This window comes from Halichoerus grypus, chromosome 13 (genome assembly GCF_964656455.1).
Source record: "Halichoerus grypus chromosome 13, mHalGry1.hap1.1, whole genome shotgun sequence".
NCBI classification, from domain to species: domain Eukaryota; kingdom Metazoa; phylum Chordata; class Mammalia; order Carnivora; family Phocidae; genus Halichoerus; species Halichoerus grypus.
In genome coordinates this window covers 11918873-11938358 of record NC_135724.1, presented here as the reverse complement: position 1 = coordinate 11938358, position 19486 = coordinate 11918873, and the positions used below count along the sequence as shown (strand labels likewise).

The window sequence follows — 19486 nt, the reverse complement described above, 5'->3', positions numbered from 1 at the left end:
GGTTAAGATCATTTAATTTGTTAATTAATGTTATATTTTGATATTTTTATGCTTTGTAACACTTTGTTGCTTCTTTGCTGGTGTGGACATTTTGGTTCTTATTCTATGAACACTTTTACCTCATTCTTTTCAACTCTGGTCTTGTATGATATCAAAATCCTCACTTTTCAGCGAGGTCTTCTTCTGTGCCACAAGGGCAGATGGGATTTGAGACATAGCCTGCTTTTCTTGTTATCTGTCATCTAAACATAATATGAAATCAAGAATCCATGCAGTTGTTCTGACTTAATTTTACCTTGTCTTTTTCCCCCCATAAGTTATAAATAGATGAGCTGCCTAACATGAGCTGAGAACAAAAAGAGGAGACAAGGGTTACTGGTGCTGCTTGTGATGTGGTTACTTGAGAATCAGAAAACTTATATTCTCATCCCATGGGATCTTAGGGTAGCCAATTAAACACTGTGGTTTAATGTTTCTTTGTAGGAAAAATGAAAGAGGCTGGCTTAGATTACTTGGAGGTCTTTTTTAGTTAAAAACAAAAAAACAAAAAAAAACCACTTTAGTTTCATTTTTTGTATGTAGAAATCTTCGAAAACTGTGAGGTTGAGCTGGAAACTATAAAACATGAAATACAATGTGTCTGGGGCATAGGATGAATCTAGCCCAGAGTGAGGGTTTAGTCTGGTCTAATTAGGCCAGGACTTCACTGACAAATCTTGATGATTTTATGGTAATGGGCAGAGAATCATTAAGGGTTTTGAAATGAGTACTGACTAAAGGAAAATGAAAATGATACTTTAATATCTGGGCAGTGTGGTGTAATTGAATAAGAAACAACTAGAAGTAAAAAGAAGTAGAAAGAAAGATTATCAAGTATTATATGGAAAAACATCCACAAGGTTGAAATCTAATCATTTCCAGCATTTGTTTTGCAGATAATAAAGAATTCTGAGAAAGTGATGGGAAATACTATCTAAGCAAACAATATGACAGAGCTGAAAAAATAGTAAGTTGTAGGGGCATCATAGAAGATCTTTAAGAACTGGGCTCCCACCCACCCAAATAAGTAAGCCCTTTTAGTAATATCATACTAGTAAATATTTCTCCCTCCTTTTTCTGCACCTTACTCACAGTTCCCCAACACCAATATAACAGGTAATGATGCTAAGAAGAGTGAACTAACAAAAATGGGCCAAACAATAGTCTTTCTTAGGAATAGGGACTACAAAAAATGACTTTTGTTATTAAGTTTTTGGATGATTAAACTGGGAGAAGACGTAGCTGTTTTTTTGTCATTTGCAGAGGGAAGCGACTATTTCCTGGATATAAACAAGGCCAAATTGGGACTAGACTCAGCATAGTGTCACTCTAAAATAAAAATAATACAAATCCAATCCCCAAAGCAAAGAAAACCAATGTAATACTTTAATACACGTCCTTGTGGGTGCCTGGTGGGGAAAAGGATTTTACTACGTAAGAAATTTAGAGACTTTCTAATCACCTCATTTCCACACTCTCTTCCCAAAGTGACACTGATCATGTCTGTAGCTACAAATCAATCCTCCCTCTCCCTCCATCATTTTCCAAGATGATTCTGTGCCACATGGCTGTAGCTCCATTATTAATTCTTCCCTATGCAGCATCATTCATATAAAATGCTCTAATTCTCAAGACTTTATCAAATCTTTTTTCTTCCTTGTTTCAATAAACACAAGGAAAGCTCTGTAAGCTACAAGTTTGGAAGAAGCGTATCTGTCTTCGTGGGTTGGAGCTGGACATGAGGAGCGGGGCATAGAGAAAACTCTCATAATACATTAAATTTGTTTTACCTGACCCACAGAGAAAAATATGTCTAAAGTAAGAGGATGTCATAGAGCAGGTGCACAGGGAAGAGGGACCCTAAGACTCAAGAAAGAGAGTAAGAGGTTCCTTTAATTTATGACACTTCACCCACAGTTACGTTCTTACTTTTCTGAGGCCCATCTGGACTTGTGGAAGAAAGTGAGACACCCTGGACTTCTTATTTAATTCCCACCCCTCCTGGCTCGTGACTCCTAATCAGAGGTGTTCAGTTACTCCTGATATAAGAATTCTTTTTTTTTTTTTTACTGCAATAAAACAAACGTTTAATTTAATTCAGAATAAGAGATAAGAAATAACTCTTCAATAAAATATATAAAATTATACAAGGCACCCTTTCAAAGGGATAAAAGTATACTGGGTGGTGGTGGGGGGAAAGATGGAGAGAAAGATGAAGTACCAGGGAGCTAAATGGGCTGTTTGACAACACCATTTTTAGCAAGTCAAAACATGGCTTTACCCTCTGCCTGCAGCATGTTAAAAAGTATATAAATTTTTCTAGTAAGTTTAGCACATATGATAGGTACACACACAGAGAAAGCATGTTTTTTTTTTCTTTCTGGATCTATTCATTGTTCAAGAATATTTAGCATATAGGTAATGGTTACAGTATATATATATATTTTTTAAGCAGAGAATTAATTACACTCCCCGCCCCCCAATCACCTTTGCAATGTGTGAGGACTGACTTGTATCTAGTATTTCACAGAAACCATCAATTCCCCTGACATGCTTTAACTTTTTACTCTCCAGTTGTCTGAAATGGAGTTAAGCAACAGCCTTGAGAGGAATTAGGAAGTACTTCCAAGTCCCACCTTACCCCAAGGCATTCTCAGGATTCTTCCCATCCCCCCTTTATTGATCTTACCAAAAAAAAAAAAAAAAAAAGAAATTAAAACTTTAACAATCTGTAACAATGTGGACAGAGGGAAAAATATAAGGCCAAATATGGTAGTATCTAATGAGTTTTAAATGCATGTAAAAATGCAAAAACACGATGTGTCCTCGTCATTTTGAGGAATCTCTCCATATCTACTTCCTATGCATCGTGCCTAATTCTAACCTTTGTTTTCCATAAGCAAAAGTCAATCATCCCATCAAAATCACGAAATGTCAGCAATTTTAGCAAATAATTGGTCTCTCCTATAAGAAAAAACAAATGGTGGGCGCCTGGGTGGCTCAGTTGGTTAAGCGACTGCCTTCGGCTCAGGTCATGATCCTGGAGTCCCTGGATCGAGTCCCGCATCGGGCTCCCTGCTCGGCGGGGAGTCTGCTTCTCCCTCTGACCTTCCCCCCTCTCATGTGCTCTCTCTCTCTCACTCTCTCAAATAAATGAATAAATAAAATCTTTAAAAAAAAAAAAAAAAAGAAAAAACAAATGGACTTAAGCAGTCTCTTTTAGGAAGGTGATATATAGAAAAAAGTATACATATGTGCATATAAATTTTGCCTTTCAAAATAATCTGAATTTTTACATCTGCTGTATAAAAATGTCATTATATTTTATTATACATACATATATATATATATTTATATAGAAAAACCATCAGAGCCAATCTTTGTGAAAGGAGGAGGGGGCATCTAGAAGATCACACCAAGAAAATGGGGCTTGGTGCCTCCAGCCTAAAGAACAAATTCGAACTATGTCTGTGGCCCTGTGGGCCTAGCCGCTCAGGGGGGCGCATGCAAGGTTTGCAGAGCAGGAGTACAGGCTTGGTACTGCCTTCTTGGAGAGGGAGGGGTGGACCCATTTAAACAAACATCCATCACGGAGTCTATGGAGCTGGTCTTCCTTAGGATAGATGGTACATGCCATATCCGACTGGAGTCGCATAGAGTCCGACGGGCGGGATGGGGAGCACAGGTCTATGGAAAGGGTAGGAGGCTCCATATATGGATGCTGCTTGCAGGGGCGAGTTGATGGGGAAAGGGAGGCTGAAGCCAGAGGGCAGCATAGGTTTTGCAGCCATTTTCAGCTTTCCTAGTTCTGCCTCCTGCAGTCTTTAACCCTTGGCCCTTCGGTTCTGGAACCAGATTTTGACCTGGGTCTGTGTGAGGTTCAGAGAGCTGGAGAACTCTGCACGCTCTGCAATGGAGAGGTACTGTTTCTGGCGGAACTTGCGCTCCAGAGCCAGGAGCTGGGACGTGGTAAAGGGCGTTCTTGGCTTCCGATTGGTCTCGTGCTTCGGCAGGTGCAGGTGGTGGGGCTCATGTGTCTTGGCGGCGGCGAGTATCTGCCGGGTTCCTGCATCCATGCGGCTCCGTCTTCGGAGTTTTCCGACTTGACCCAGGCGGTCTCGAAGGGCTTGACCGGCGGCCCGGGGCTGTGAGCTTCTCGGGCGCCGTGTCCAGGCAGGAGCAGTGGCCGCAGGGTGGCCCCGGCGGAGGCGCTTTGGGCTGGCAGTGGGGACGCCTCTTTGGGCGGCTTCTTGTCTGACATGAGCGCCTCCACGCCGAAGGGCAGGCTGGAGACCTTGACGCGGCGCTCCTCGGCGGCCCCCTCCGCTCCCCCAGGCCCCGGGAGGCCCAGCCACCATCGCCGGGCCCTCCTCATGACTTCTCTGCCCTACGGAGCTTCCCGCGCAACTCCCCATATAAGAATTCTGAGGCCAGCTTTGTCTAGATAGAAGTCTAAAAGTTTATCTTTCAAAACTGGAGAGATTCAAGTACCTCATGAGCTGTAGTAATTATTCTCCAAGTTAAAATCAACTATTAACTGCACTTAAATCAAAGGAGAAGTAAAATTAAAACTGAGACCAGGAGGAGGAAATAACTACTTCATATAGATGACTTTATCATAACCTTTAGCACCTACCTTTCAGAGCAAATACAATCTATGTATAAATCATATATTTATGAAACTGCTTTCCTGCAAAATTTAATATAAACTACATAACAATAGCCATTCATCATTTTTACATGCTTTCCTAATAGTATACTTGAAAATTTAATAAATTTTATCTTAAATGTTTGAGGGTTTTTTTTTTAATCATGGCGAGACTAGAAATGTCATTATATTGCTTACTTAATGCTTATATTAAAAGTTTACATAACAAAATTTTACAATAAGCTTATGTATTGCTTATATATGTGATTAAAATTATAATCATCATGGTGATATAACTGCTACAAAACTATCATAATTATCATCATAGTGTACTATCTTTATTCACTTAACAATATTTAAAATTATCTTGTTTGCATATTTTCTACCTCCTTCCACTTGACTGAGAGTTTTGTGAGAGCAGGGGCTTTGCCTGCCTTGTTCTTTCTATTCTTCATACCTAGAACAGTTGCTAAGACTTACTGAGGCTCCATGTCAAATAGTCCTAAAAAGATAAGAGGAAAACCAGTCATTGTGTGTTTCTGATGTTATACTATCTATCTATCATCTATCTATCTATCTATCTATCTATCTATCTATCTATCTATCTCTATATCTAAATATCTATCTGTATATATTATACAATATATGAAGTGTTCTTGCAAAAATGTTTAATTGAAAGGTGACCACTACATCAAAAACTAATGATGTAGTATATGCTAACTAACCAAAGCTCTAGATTTAATTTCCAATTTACAGAAATACAGAGCATATAGACACTGTGGAAACACTAAATACAATGTGGAAACAATATATAAATATAGAATAAGAAACATTCCATTAGGCAGATTGCCTGGGATCCCCTAAAATTAAGTGTTTTGGGGAAAAAGGTGTAACTCTATTTGATTTAAAATGACTAAAAGTGGAAATATAACATATCAAAATTTATGGGATGTAGAAAAAGAGATTCTAAGAAAGAAGTTCATACTCAGAAATGCCTACCTCAAGAAAAAAGAGTCTCAAATAAACAACCTAACTTTATACCTGAAAGAACTAAAATAAGAACAAATGAAGCCCAAAGTTAGTAGAAGGAAGGAAATAACAAAGATTAAAGCAGAAATAAATGAAATAGATACTAAAAAGACAATAGAAAAGATCAATGAAACTAAGAGCTGTTTCTTTGAAGAGATAAACAGAATTGACAAGCCCTTAGCTAGGCTCACCAAGAAAAAAAAAGAGAGAGCTCAATAAATTAAATCAGAAATGAAAAAGGAGATATTACAACTGATACCACAGAAATGTAAAGGATAATAAGAGATTACTAAGAACACTGATAGGCCAACAAATTGGACAACTTAGAAAAAATGTATCAATTCCTAGAATCATGAAGAAATAAGAAATCTGAACAGAGCAATTACTAGTAGGGAGATTGAATCAGTAATTCAAAACCTCCCAATAAACAAAAGTCCAGGTGAAAGCTCTACTGTTGAATTCTACCAAACATTTAGAAAAATTAATACTTATCCTTCTCAAATTTTTCCAAAAAATAGAAGGAATTCTTGTAAACCCATTTTATGATGCCAGCATAACCCTGATACCAAAACTAGACAAGGATGCCACAAGAAAAGAAAATTGGGGGCCCAAATATCCCTGATGAACTTAGATGCAAAAATCCTCAAGAAAATATTAGCAAACTAAATTCAACAATACCTTAAAAGTATCGTTTACAACGATCAAACGGGATTTATCCAGGAATGTGAGGATGGTTCAACATCCACAAATCAGTCAATGTGATACACCACAATAACAAAATGAATGATAAAAATCCTAGGATTATCTCAAAAGATGCAAAAAAAGCATCCGACAGAATGCAACATTCATTTATGATAAAATCTCTCAACAAAACAGGTACAGTGGGAATGCACCCCCAACATAATAAAGGTCATATATGCCAAGGCCACAACTTGAGTACATCTTATGAAACACTGAGTAAGAAGTACCCAGCTTAGCTTTCTTGAATTTCTGACTGCTGAGCCTGTGAAATAATGAATGTCTATGGTTTTAAGCTGCTAAGTTTAGGGTAATTTGTCACTTCGAATAGGTAACTAATGCAAACCCTTCAAAAAGTACTTTGATTTTCTGCACTAGATTTCCTGTGTAAAGCTTCTGAAACGAAGAATGTTTATTTCTTTGATATTTTCTAGAACACCAACAATTCCATCAGTCTTGTATAAAACTGTTCAAAAGAAGTCTTATTTACTTACTACATGCCTATTAGGACATCCATGACCTAAACTGAATTTCTAGAGAGGAACAGAAGCATAGAGTAAAAGGAATAAGGAGGAAAAGGCAACAAAATCAGAAAGAATTAGAGAAAAATAAGTAGGCAAAATGAAATGAGGAAAAATGTTCAGAGAAGTCAACAAAATGTTTGTCTTTGATGATAATTGCTACCAAATAATTCACATTACTCTTATTTTATTCTTGAGCCAGACATTTTTGCTTTGTATTACTTTATGTTATTTTTTTACTTGCCTCAACTTTTACAATGAAAATTTAAAGATCCAATCATTGAAAATAAATAAATAAATAAATAAATATCCAATAATTGGTCTCAGGAGTAAAGTAGTAGGTAAAATATTTGTATGTTTATACATATATAAACATATAAATGAAAATTTAAAGATGCAATAATTGGTCTCAGATATAAGTAAAGTAGTAGGTGAAGTATTTATGTATTTATATTTATTATACTTATTTACATTTAATATTTATATATTCACCATTTTAACTTCTGGTTTGTAATTGGCAAATACACATTTTTAAAGCTCCATAATTTCCGGGCACCTGGGTGGCTCAGTTGGTTAAGCGACTGCCTTCGGCTCAGGTCATGATCCTGGAGTCCCTGGATCGAGTCCCGCATCGGGTTCCCTGCTCGGCAGGGAGTCTGCTTCTCCCTCTGACCCTCCCCCCTCTCATGTGCTTGCTCTCTCTCATTCTCTCTCTCTCAAATAAATAAATAAAAAATTTTTTAAAAAAAAAATAAAGCTCCATAATTTCCTTTAAACTCTTAATGTTATGTTTTTCCTAATGGACAATGATAAGATCATCATTGCTCACAATGTATACACGTGTGGCATTTTATAAGAGAAATGAAGCATTCACCTTGTGTTTCCTTGAGCTTGCAGGGAGTTTGGCAGTGTTTGCACCAGAGACGAGCATTCCGTTTGGGGACTGAATTCAAGACTGATGTACTTTCCTTAGCCTCACAGACCAGCAGAAATATCTACAGGGTAGGGTGGAAAATTGATGGGTAGGAGTAAAGGTGCCACCATGACTCCGTTTGCTTGTAAGTGTATGTGACATCAAATTTATTTTACTTCCACAAAACTTAAAATTAATTCCTTGGTATCTCCCTGTTGTCATTTCTTTGTAAGACCTTATATGGAGAGGTTAATGAGGAAAATTGTGTTTTCTGAAATGATTAGGTCAGCAGCATAGATAGAATAGAAATAACTTCTCTCACTCTTCCAAGTATAGCAGTCTTAACATTTCTGAAAACGGTAAAGACAAATAATTTGAGTACACTCTGCAGACTCAAACAAGACAATACATGTAAGTAGAGAAAGGTCGTTTGTAACTTCTAACCATCTTAACTGGTTTCAATTGCATCTCTAATTGCAATTCAATTGCATCTCCTTAATAAAGGAGACATTTGCTGAGGGTGAGGCGCCGTGGCACACGAAGTATAGGGACCATATCAAAAGAAAGAATTTCAGTGAGCTATTTTTATTATTAATAATATCAGACAGGTGTTCTTCAACATACCTTCTGTTGTTTTCCTAGAACTAATATGAATGTTAATTTAAATATTAATCTAATTAACGGGGTGTGTGCATGTGTGTGTGTGTTATGCGGTGTGCACTTGGTGCAAGGAGAAATGGTAAACACAAAAAGAAGTCAGGGTTTTTTGTTGTGTTTTGTTTTTTCCATTTAGATACGATTTCCCATAGAAATGACAGTATGTTTCTCCACAAATACTGCTGCTCGCTCTTCCTTGGCTCCTGTGTCCAAGGAAATATCCAGCATTTTATCTGGCCAGAGTTTCACAGAGTAGATTGAACTGATACAAGGGAAGAGCCTTCTAAAGGCTGTTTTTGGTCTGTAGTGCCCGGAGAGTCCATTCCAAGGCTCACTGCATGGATTTTGAAGGCAGCAAGTCAGAGAACCTGCTCTAGCTTTTGGAAACTGCCCTGTTTGGAAAGGGCATGGAACATGGGACTACAAGTTGCTTTGTGAAGGGCTCTGGGGAAGATCCTGCACGCATGATTCTTTGCATCGCTGTTTTCACTCTCTGGACCAGGGTTTTCCCACTGTCACAAGGCGGTTATATTAAAAAGGGCAAGATTTAACTGTGATCTTCGAGAGTAAGACCCGTGTTTGGTGTATACTACATTTATACCACAACTCTAAGCTTAGCCTAAACACGAGTTTCCATTGTAAGGTTTATTCTCAAATGTAGAAAACTGTCCTGCCAACTGAAGTTAGTGCTTCGATTTGAAACTGATTATAGAACCTCTGTATTTGGTGGAGGGGAAAACTAAGCCAGTCATCAGAGTCCACAAACTGGTCCACTAATTACACTGAAACGGTAGTTCTGAGCACATCCCACCAGAACCTAATGGTGCCAAATGAGGAATATTTTCCTTCTCTCCTGTAACCCTGAAATGAAATGTACATTTTTCTTACTGACTAGTTTCACTAACAAGGCCAAAAGGTAGTGAAAGCCCATCTCTCTCTGAGAGAAAATCATCTCTGATCAATAGTTCCCCTCTGATGCTCGCTCTGTAATGTATATCAGAGCCCGGGCTGCAAGAAGCTGAGTAACCTGCTCCCACCCACCGCGTGGCCGGGAGCCAGCGAGGCACTTAGCGGAGCTCTTGGTCCTCCACCAGCCTTTGAAGGCATTTTATGCATCTGAACATTGGGAGTCTTTTTGACTTCCCCAACAGCAAACATAAATTTCACTCTAATGTTGTTACAAAAGAAAGTCAGTTAAGAACACAGCACTTGTATCAAAACGTTCAAACGGACTTTTAGTGTGTAGCATTCTACTCCAAGAAGTACAGGGGTAATTAAAATATAACCAGAAAGGTGATAATGGAATACAATAGAATCCAAAATCATCCTGTATGACACTGAGCTTTGTTTTGTTCTTGATAGGGTATACACAAAATCATAAGTAACATCTGCTCTTAACTGAATGGAAAAGCAAAAGTTTAAGTTATGATATTTCAAACGACACCAGCCACAGACAAGCCAAGGAAGATAAGATGCTGGTAAAATCCTTGGACAGTATTGGAGGAGAAAGATACATTACCAGTGAAAGAGCATACATTTTGAATACAGATGAAATTTGTACACCCACTTGCCTCCCCCCCAGCAATAACAAAGCAGATGATTTTGCTGAGCATTACTTAAACCTTGCTTAAATTATCACTTCTAAGTCATCAAATCCATTTATTGTAATAATGGAAAAAGTTATATCCGGCACCAAAATTTGCTTGTAAAAAATAATCTAATAGTTTTCTATTACTGTTTTTGTGGAAATAATGATTTTCATGGCTATTAATATCTGATATATTGGCTTTATTTCATTCTACTTTATTTAACAATTAAAATGCTGTTAATGCTATAAAATAGAAAACTCTATCTGACTCTGAATAAAAATCACTCACTACCTTCCACTGCTCCTTTTGGTCCTTTTAATGTGAGGATATTTACCTTGTGATTCAATAGACAGTGAAAAATATTTCCTTTTTTCTTCAAAATTCTACTTGAGATGTCAAGAGTCTTTCACCTTTAACTGGCAGGTTTCATGACCAAGCAAACTTCTTACTGTTGATTAAGAGTGGTTCCAAAATATAGTGCTTGCTGTACATGCGCACGCACGCACACACGCACGCACGCACACGCACTGACGCACACACACACACAACATAAATGTATGTAATCACCTCTTACGTTTGTAACATGATGAATTCAGTGGAAGAATAAGGTATTTCCTGTCCCTCCTAAACTCCTACAGTGTGAGACTTAAAATAGCTGTTATCACTAAAAGATTTTATAATGTGACACAGTCTTATTTCATAAATTTCACTAGTAAATAATATTTTATTGTATGAATGACCCAAAATATATTGATCTAGTCTACTGAAAATGGACATCCAGTGTTTTGTGCTGTGTCTGGGTGCATGTGCGTGTGTGTTTTTTTATTATTAGCAATGCTTCCAAAAGGGACATTATTTAACATGTCATCTGATGAGCATGTGTGTATTCTGTAGCATGTATGTATACATACGGATGTATATACATGTGTGTGTAGTGTGGATGTGTGTATATATGTGTATGCCTATATTTAATTACCGGGTTGTATTTATGTGCATGTTTAACTTTACTAGGCAATGCCTCACTGATTTCTAATGTGGCTGTATCATTTTATATGCCCATCAAATGTAGATAAGTGATCCCAGGGGTACCCATCCTTGAAAACACTGTTATGATCAGATTTTAAAGTTTTTGCCATAGGAAAAGTGTAAATTTTCTTTTTCTTTTTTTTTCTTTGTTTACCAAGATAGTTGAGGGTGTTTAATGGTCATTTGTATTTCCCATTTTATGAAGTTATATTTACACCTTTATTCACTTTTCATCTGGTTTATTTGTCTTTTTTTTCTAATTCATAGGAAGTTTTTATATATTCTGGATATGAGTAAATTGTAGGCAAAATGGGTTGGAAGTATTTTACTTTTTTTAAGGATTTTATTTTTATTTTTTGTCCTTTTGGTATTTATTAATAAACAGAATGTTTAAATGTAAGATTGTGAAATTTATTAATAGTTCCCCTTTTCACTTAATCTTAATTAAAACATCCTTTTAAACCTACTTATAAAAATATCCTCTTCCGTTTTACTCTAGAGATATTCATTCTAGCTTTTATATATAAATTCCTCTAATTGTTAGAGTAGGCAGTTAGTTAAGTTCTAACAGGATGCCTGGAGGCCAGCAAAGAGTAAGGCATGGTTGACTATGAGGACGACAGAGGTCCATGCTGGCAGCACTCTAAAACAAGACTGTAAGAAACCAGGTCAAACCAGACAGGCCCAAGGTGGCTGACAAAGTAGGCCGAAGTTCACAGTGGTCCTTCATTATACTAGAGTGCCTACTAAAATCTCCTCCCTAAGGGTGCCATGACAAGAAACCTACGACCAAATAAGGAAGAAAAAAAACCCAGAACCCACATTCCTGGAAGAGACCACCCTGCTTCCAAGAAATCCCTACCTCAAGTGGGGAATATTCCATCCTTTGGTTAACAACTGTCAAAAGGCAGAAACCCAAAACCCAGTGGGCAAAACTCTCCCTTCTGCTCACCCACTCTCACATCTCCAGAGCTTACTTTGGCTTTAATAAACTTTCCTGCTAGGACTGCTCTTCCGCTGTGTTGTGTCTGTCCCTGAATTCTTTCTCCTGATAAGACAGACCAAGGGTCTCCTTGGACCGGCTGGATCGAGGCCTCAGGGCCTGAGGTTCCCTCAGTCCACCTGGCAACAAAATCATTTTAGTTGTTTGTATGTGTGCTGAAAAGTTCAGTTCATTTAAATCACATTATAAGAACTGTTATACATGATCTGTTTTCTACCATAATGTTTGTTTTCTATTTCCTTTTTTTTTTTCTTCTCTCTCTTTCTTCATTTTGGCCATTTATTTGGATTGAGTTTCCCTTCAATATTTCATTATTTTTTCTTGACTAATATGGAAGTTATACTTACTATGCCTTCATAATTTTGTGGTTGCCTTTGGAATTTTAATATTCACTTAAAATTTTCGAGCATAAATATTTTTACCTTTTTTTTCTGGACAATACAAAGATCTGAAAATTATTTCACTCCGAAGCCCCTGCTCTCCCCTCCCCCCTCCTAATAGCACACAGTGGCTCATAATCCTGGACTTTAGTTCTTTCTACCTTGGTTCCTTTAACCACAAAACCTAGATGTTTTCTTTGTTGTTGGGATTCATGCTATGTTTAACATTTACATTATTTACCATCATTTCATACATTTAATACTTTCTTCCTGGTTTACTAAGACCCAGTTTTTAGAATCCTAGATACAGACAAATAAACACAGGCAGATGCTAACGGCATTGTTGTTCACCCTCACAGATGTTTGTTATTTCTGCTGTCAATTTTTTTTTAATTTCCAAAAGTTTAGCTATGCCTTTTAAACTCATGTTGTTAATATATTATCCAGAGAGGAGTTGGTCTTCACATCTAGTTTACCATTTGGAGAAAAAATGGAAACAAACCCAGCATCTTGAAAGAAAAGAATGGCGGGTAAATTTTTCAGAGGAATAATTATTGTGTAAGATACCAATATCCATAAAGTATTTGAAAATTTGGGGAAATAAAACAACTTGAAAATTTTAGCAAAAGGTAGTGTGTAAGTTTCCGAAATATCCCTCTGACCCGACGAGTTGGGAATGATGCATGGCAGGGGTGGTGTAGACACTTGGGTATTACCAACAGAGGAATGTCTGTAAGCAAGGCATCTTTGGAAAAATAGAAAGTCCCCGGCTTATGAGAATTAAAATAACTCTTTATATATTTGAAGGCCTGTCACAACAACATAAATTTCATCAGTAAGCAGAGTTTAAAATACCATTTTCTCTGAGTTGATTCGTATTTTGTTTCACTGGTCTGTCATAACAATTACTGATTTCTTTACCTGACAATGGCCATTGATATTAAGGCTTAAGAATGGGATTTTTTTTTTTTTTAATGCCACTCGTATACATTCAGAAGGAGATAGAGTTGAAAGTTAAATGTTTCTCACTGAAAAAAAAAAAAATTCCTTTAATTTTCTGCCCACTAAAGTGTTGCCATCTCATGTCATTTTAATATGCAGTTAACCAGAGGATGGAAATGCTATGATTTATTGTGACAGGGTAAATAAAGCAATAAGAGCAAATCTAATTTAAGCATGCATCACTGAGCATGCCTTTTCACTCCCGCTTGATAGCTAACCAAAATGATCCAATGAAAAATAAAAGGCGAGCTGCATTAAAAGTGGGAGACTGACTGGTTTTCGAGCGCACTAAGAGCCTGTTGTGTAGTTAGGGTTCTGCACCTCTTCCTGACTTCTAGCTGAGAGCTGGGAAAGGCTTATCATGATCTTCTTAAGCATTTTTTCACTTCCTGCTGCTCTTTGAACCATTGAGCGCAGCTGATTCTTCTATCAGGAAGCCTAGATTTGAAATTTATCTCTCCCATTTACTAGCTGGGGGTTCCTGGACAAGTTCTTTAACAAGCTACACCTCCATTTCTATGTCTATAAAATGGAAGTACAAATCATGCCAAACTAACCCAGGTCCGTGAGTGTTGAATGAGATAATATGTGTAGAGCACTTAGTGATTGTATAGTAGTTATAAAAGCTCAGTAAATAACTAGTCATTTTTATTAATATTAAACTTAAGTATAAGTAAAAAAAAAATGCCTTGAATAAGTGGAGACACTCAATTTAACACCTTTCTCTCAAACAGAAAAATAATATGAAAACAATCTGTCTTCCAACTGCCAATTAACTAGATTCGGGGGGTAAATATTTAACACTCTATGTGAAATGTGTATGACTTTGATGGCTCCCCACATTCAATCTGGCTGGGGTCAGTCTTTATTTTGAAAGCCACAGAAGGTGTTTCCAGTATCACTGTCCTTGTTTTCTCCCTTCTCTCATGTGTCTACCCCGAGTTTTCTTTTCAACATTTTCTTGATAACCTTAATTTCTCTTATCAAACACCTTGAGTAAAGCATTACCACAAACAAAAAAAAAGAAAGAAACAAAACAAGATTTTCTCTAAGAAGAATTCTACTTTTATTTCAGGGTCAACACACTCAAATTCTATATGGATTTTGAAAATCATACTACACTTCCTCCCATTACAAAAGACTGTTTTATGCATGCCAAAAAAAAAAAAAAAAGAATAGTAAAAACGCACTTTTCAATGTAGGCCAAATTGTATTATTGTGGTGGCTGTTGATGTTCTTATTGAGAGCCTAGAGCATAATTTTGGCTTTTTCACGTTCTGTAAATGATTGGAAAATGTGATAAGATGGTGTTTTCAAGGAACCCTATGGCATTAGTGAATAGAAAAACAGGGCAGGACTGATAAGGAAGGCTGACACGAAATGCTCACCGAGTACCAGGCCCTGAGCTAAGTGGTTTATAGACATTTGTTTAATACAACAACCAGATGAGAAATGTTAGTAACTGGATTTTTTACAAAAGAAACTGAAGGTTAAGGAATTTGCTCAAGGTCACACAGCCAGAACTGGAAGCTAAACTTTGGACTCATGTTAACTGCTGCTAGTTCTCAGTATGCTAATAATGTTTCCATCGAGGAGCCTGCATTGTTACTGAAGAGAAAACCACCCAGGCCTTAATAGCTAACCTTCTAATGAGTTCGCAATCTCATGAAAATGTGTTGCTTAATCAAATGCTATGATTTGAGTCCATACACACGTACACACCAACTTTGTTCCTACAGATCTTGGTTTTTGTTTTTGTTTTTGTTTTTTTGCTGCAGTGTGGTTGATCAAATGTTTTAGTTACAGAAAGATAACTTCATTTACTTCCATATTCCGAATAACATAAGTACACTAAAAATTCTGCTTCACTGAATTTACTATCAGTCTTTTAATGTCCTGGTTTTTAAATTTTATGTTTAATGTGGAATATGGGTTGGGTTTCAAAATAAAATCTGAGAACTAGTTCATTTTTTTTTTTTAAAGGATGAAAATACAAAGTAGCTGAAATCATGTAAGTTGTGACACATAGGTTAATGTTCATGAAGCTTTCCAAAAGGAACAAGCCAGAAAAGGAACTGAAAGCAAATACCATCCACTCTTATGTATTTGGTACTAATTCTAAAATGTGTAGAGTGCATTTAGGTATTGAAGAGACGATTTACTATTGTATTTATATATTTATATATTATATTGCAGTGGCATCTACACCCTGGTGGCCCAGTAGACCAAATTGCTTATCTCCCAGAGCAAGTCTCAACACAGGAGAGACTATTTACCCATATTTCCTAAAGGAATGAATGTGTGGCTAACCAATGAATGAATGAACTTCTGGGTTGTGTGACTATGAGCAGATATATTTTGCTTTATTTTTCTGTTTTCCACATTTTTACCACCAAGTTTGTATTTTTTTATATAGAGATAATAAATTTTATTTTCAAGAGTCCCTGTGCTTGGAGAAGTGAGAAGTCAGGTTGAATGTCACTAAAGGGAGTATACACATTTATCTCCCAAAGATCCAAGCCCACCAAAGCTGTGATGCTTAGTAACTCAGTTAGCTTAGTTTACACCCTAAATCTCCTCATTAGCATTCCATACGTGAGGTGTAGCATGAAGGGGACCTTCCCTTTTCTAACAGAAACATGAAAAGGAAGGGAGATGAAAAGAGCAGTGAGAAGGAAAACACTTCACTATGAGGAGAAATGCCCTCGGCTAGAGTTCATGATACTTACAAGAAGAATCTAAGCATAATTATGAAAACATCAAAAAATGTATATTTTAACATTGTTTTCACTCCATAGGCCATTTGATGATGGGTGTAAGATTTATTGAGGAAAGATTTAAAAAATTACTCATTAACAACACAAGGTCATACAAAGAAACCTCTTCTGCATCTGCAAAGTCCTAGGGGTGTTTTTATCATTACTTTTCATTCTCTTCTTTGAACTCACTGTCCTTTGTCCTGTTATTAAAGAATATCCAGGTCAAATATTTTGTCACTGCCTTTGATGAATCACTCTTATATTCCAGAAATTCCACAGAGCCAAACAGATTTCTCTGTGTGTGCATATAGATCATTGTATGTGCGTGTGTGTTTTCCTTAAACTGTTTGAGAATATAAAAATAATAATATTTATTAAGATATTTATTTAATTTTTACTGCTGGTGTTGACAATTAAATATTTAAATATTCATGATGAATGAATGAAAGAAAATACTGCCTCACTTGATAAAATTGGATTTAGATTCTGGAAGATTTTATGGTGCTTAAACACACCTCCAAGACTAAATGCCCTCTGAACTTCTGTAAAATGGAAGATGAAGTAAATTGTTCAAGGTCACATGACTAGGAAGTGGCAAAGCTCTGTTTCCAACTGAGGCAGTAGGGCTCCAGCGCCCATTCTCTTTAGCATTATGTGATCATTTTTGTGAAGGTTAAATGAGACAATGCCTATAAAATAATGGTATGTATTTTCTAAAATAAATAAGTTTTATATCATTATAGTTACATTTTTTAAAATAATGCCTGCCAGGATAGAAGGTGTTTGAGGAATACAGCAAATGGATTGGCCTGAACAGCAAATACAGGATGCATAAGAGGACATTAAAGGTAGTAAGTTACATCAATGTAGAAAATACTGTTGTGCCAGATAATAGAGGCTCTTAAATGCCAAATTTAGTATCTTTATTTTAAATGCAACCAAGAGGAATATTTAACATATTTTGTAAAGATGCACCATGGGCTTGAAGGAAGTTATACAAACAGCATGTTTGTACCATTGATTTTGCATTAGTTGAGGTATTTACATGATTAGTGGCAGTGGATGTGATAAACAGAGGATGAATAAAAGTGTGTACAAATGGAAAGCTGTATGACAATCAAGAACATATAAGCAGGATTAAAATTCATTGAGTGACTTTTCTATCCAGTCTTTGCTAGAAATTCTACATTAAATCTCACCGGAAGTTTATCATATATTTGTGGGATTTATTTTCTTCCCATCTTATAGTTGAGAAAACAGTCTCAAAAAACGTTAAACAGGTCGAGATCATCTAACAAATACAAGGTAGAAAATGTAGACCTTTGACTCCAATACTTGCGACCTTTCTATCACCCCAAATGCCCCATGCCACATAATACTGGGGAAGGCAAATGTAATCTGACTAAGAAATTCTAAACTTGTTTGAGGAGAAGAATGGTGGCAATTCTAACCAAAGTAGGAGATGTAAGAAGAGGAATACATTTTGATGAGACAACGAAAAATCTTGACTTAAAATTTTGAGTTTAGTGCAGAGGTGATTGCGGGGGTTGGACCATCCTGGTGCATACAGCTACCACTAACAATTACTACGTCTAAATCCAAAACACTTAAGGGGATTTCACATCATTACTTACAGCAGACCCTTGACAAGAGAATAATTTGCCACGTACTTCAACTTGACTTAGTAACAAAACTCTTCCCTCCTCCAAAATAGTACTGTCCACTTTAAAGAACATAATGAACAATGAATGCTTTTATTGCCATCTCCAAATCATCAATGAGAGCATGTATATAAATCCTGCCAGTTTTCATCAAACCCAGTTACTGGTTGCTGTGATCTTAGGAAGCTATGGATCATTTTTGATAAGCAGATCGGTATGGGAAAAAATTCTGTAGAAAACATGAAGTTCTTGCAGTTTTGTCAGTCCTTTGCGTGTGTCCATAGGTCATGACATTTTTGCTTAGCCTCTGTGATATTCACAAGTCACAGGTTCAGGTTCACATTTTTTAAGTGGATCATTTCTTCATTTTTTCCCTCAGGTTCTAGTCTCAGATCATTTGCTTGGTCATTAGCAGTTAGAAACACACATTTAAAGCTTTTGAGAGAGAGGGTTCTAGAGGGGAAGGGGTGGGGGATGGGCTACCCTGGTGATGGGTATTAAAGAGGGCACGTACTGCATGGAGCACTGGGTGTTATGCACAAACAATGAATCATGGAACACTACATCTAAAACTAATGATGTAATGTATGGTGATTAACATAACATAATAAAATAAAATTTTTTAAAAATAAAGCTTTTGAGAGAATACAACATAGCAGGAAGATTATTATGATGACTGTAGACAGCATAATTTTCAACATTTGGAGTGCACTTTGAGGCCATGGTCCCCCAGACCCAAAAGAATCAAAATCAAAGAAGTCAAAGAAAGACCCTGCTGAAAGACTCACCTTTTTTTTTTTTTAAAGATTTTATTTATTTATTTGAGAGAGAGAATGAGAGAGAGAGAGAGAGCACAAGAGGGGGGAGCGAGAGAGGGAGAAGCAGACTCCCTGCTGAGCAGGGAGCCCGATGCTGGACTCGATCCCGGGACTCCAGGATCATGACCTGAGCCGAAGGCAGTCTCACTCAACCAACTGAGCCACCCAGGTGCCCAAAGACTCACCTTTTTAAGCCAAGTGCCTTGCTCCTTGATTTCATGTAATTGAGCTTTAACTTCCCTAGAAGTGTCAATCCAGACACAGCAGGTGGTGTTACCACAGCAGAAACCCTGCTCAGCTAGAAGATACTCAAGGGCTAGCCTCCTTTCAAGAACTTCGGCCAGAGAGTCTAAGGATCTTTGCTGGGAAGCTCTTGTCTTAACAACAGATTCTGAAACTTTAGGAACTAAGAAGTTCCTGATCATAGTCTTACATTTCCCTAACCAGGGAAGTAGGGACCTGCCAAAGGGAGTGAATCCTAGATCATGAAATCCTCCTCATAGGCCTTTTCTAACTCAATGATGTAAATTAAGGGGAGTCGACCAATGAGTTGTCTTATTTTGCTTGTGAAAAATTAGGGGCATGTTTAGATTTTCTCCTAGCCTGAAATAAAAGGTTGGTCTAAATTCCAGAGGTTAACCCCACCCTTAGCAGTAGGAGACACAAATGAGAGCGTTATCATTCTAGGCCAATACCAGAATAA

General features: G+C 37.0%; 1 pseudogene; it reads right to left on the bottom strand.

Moving 5' to 3' along the window:
- Window positions 1-3630: 3630 nt before the first annotated feature.
- On the bottom strand, window positions 3631-4454 carry LOC118528500 (homeobox protein MSX-2 pseudogene; annotated as a pseudogene).
- Between the last annotated feature and the right edge of the window lie 15032 nt (window positions 4455-19486).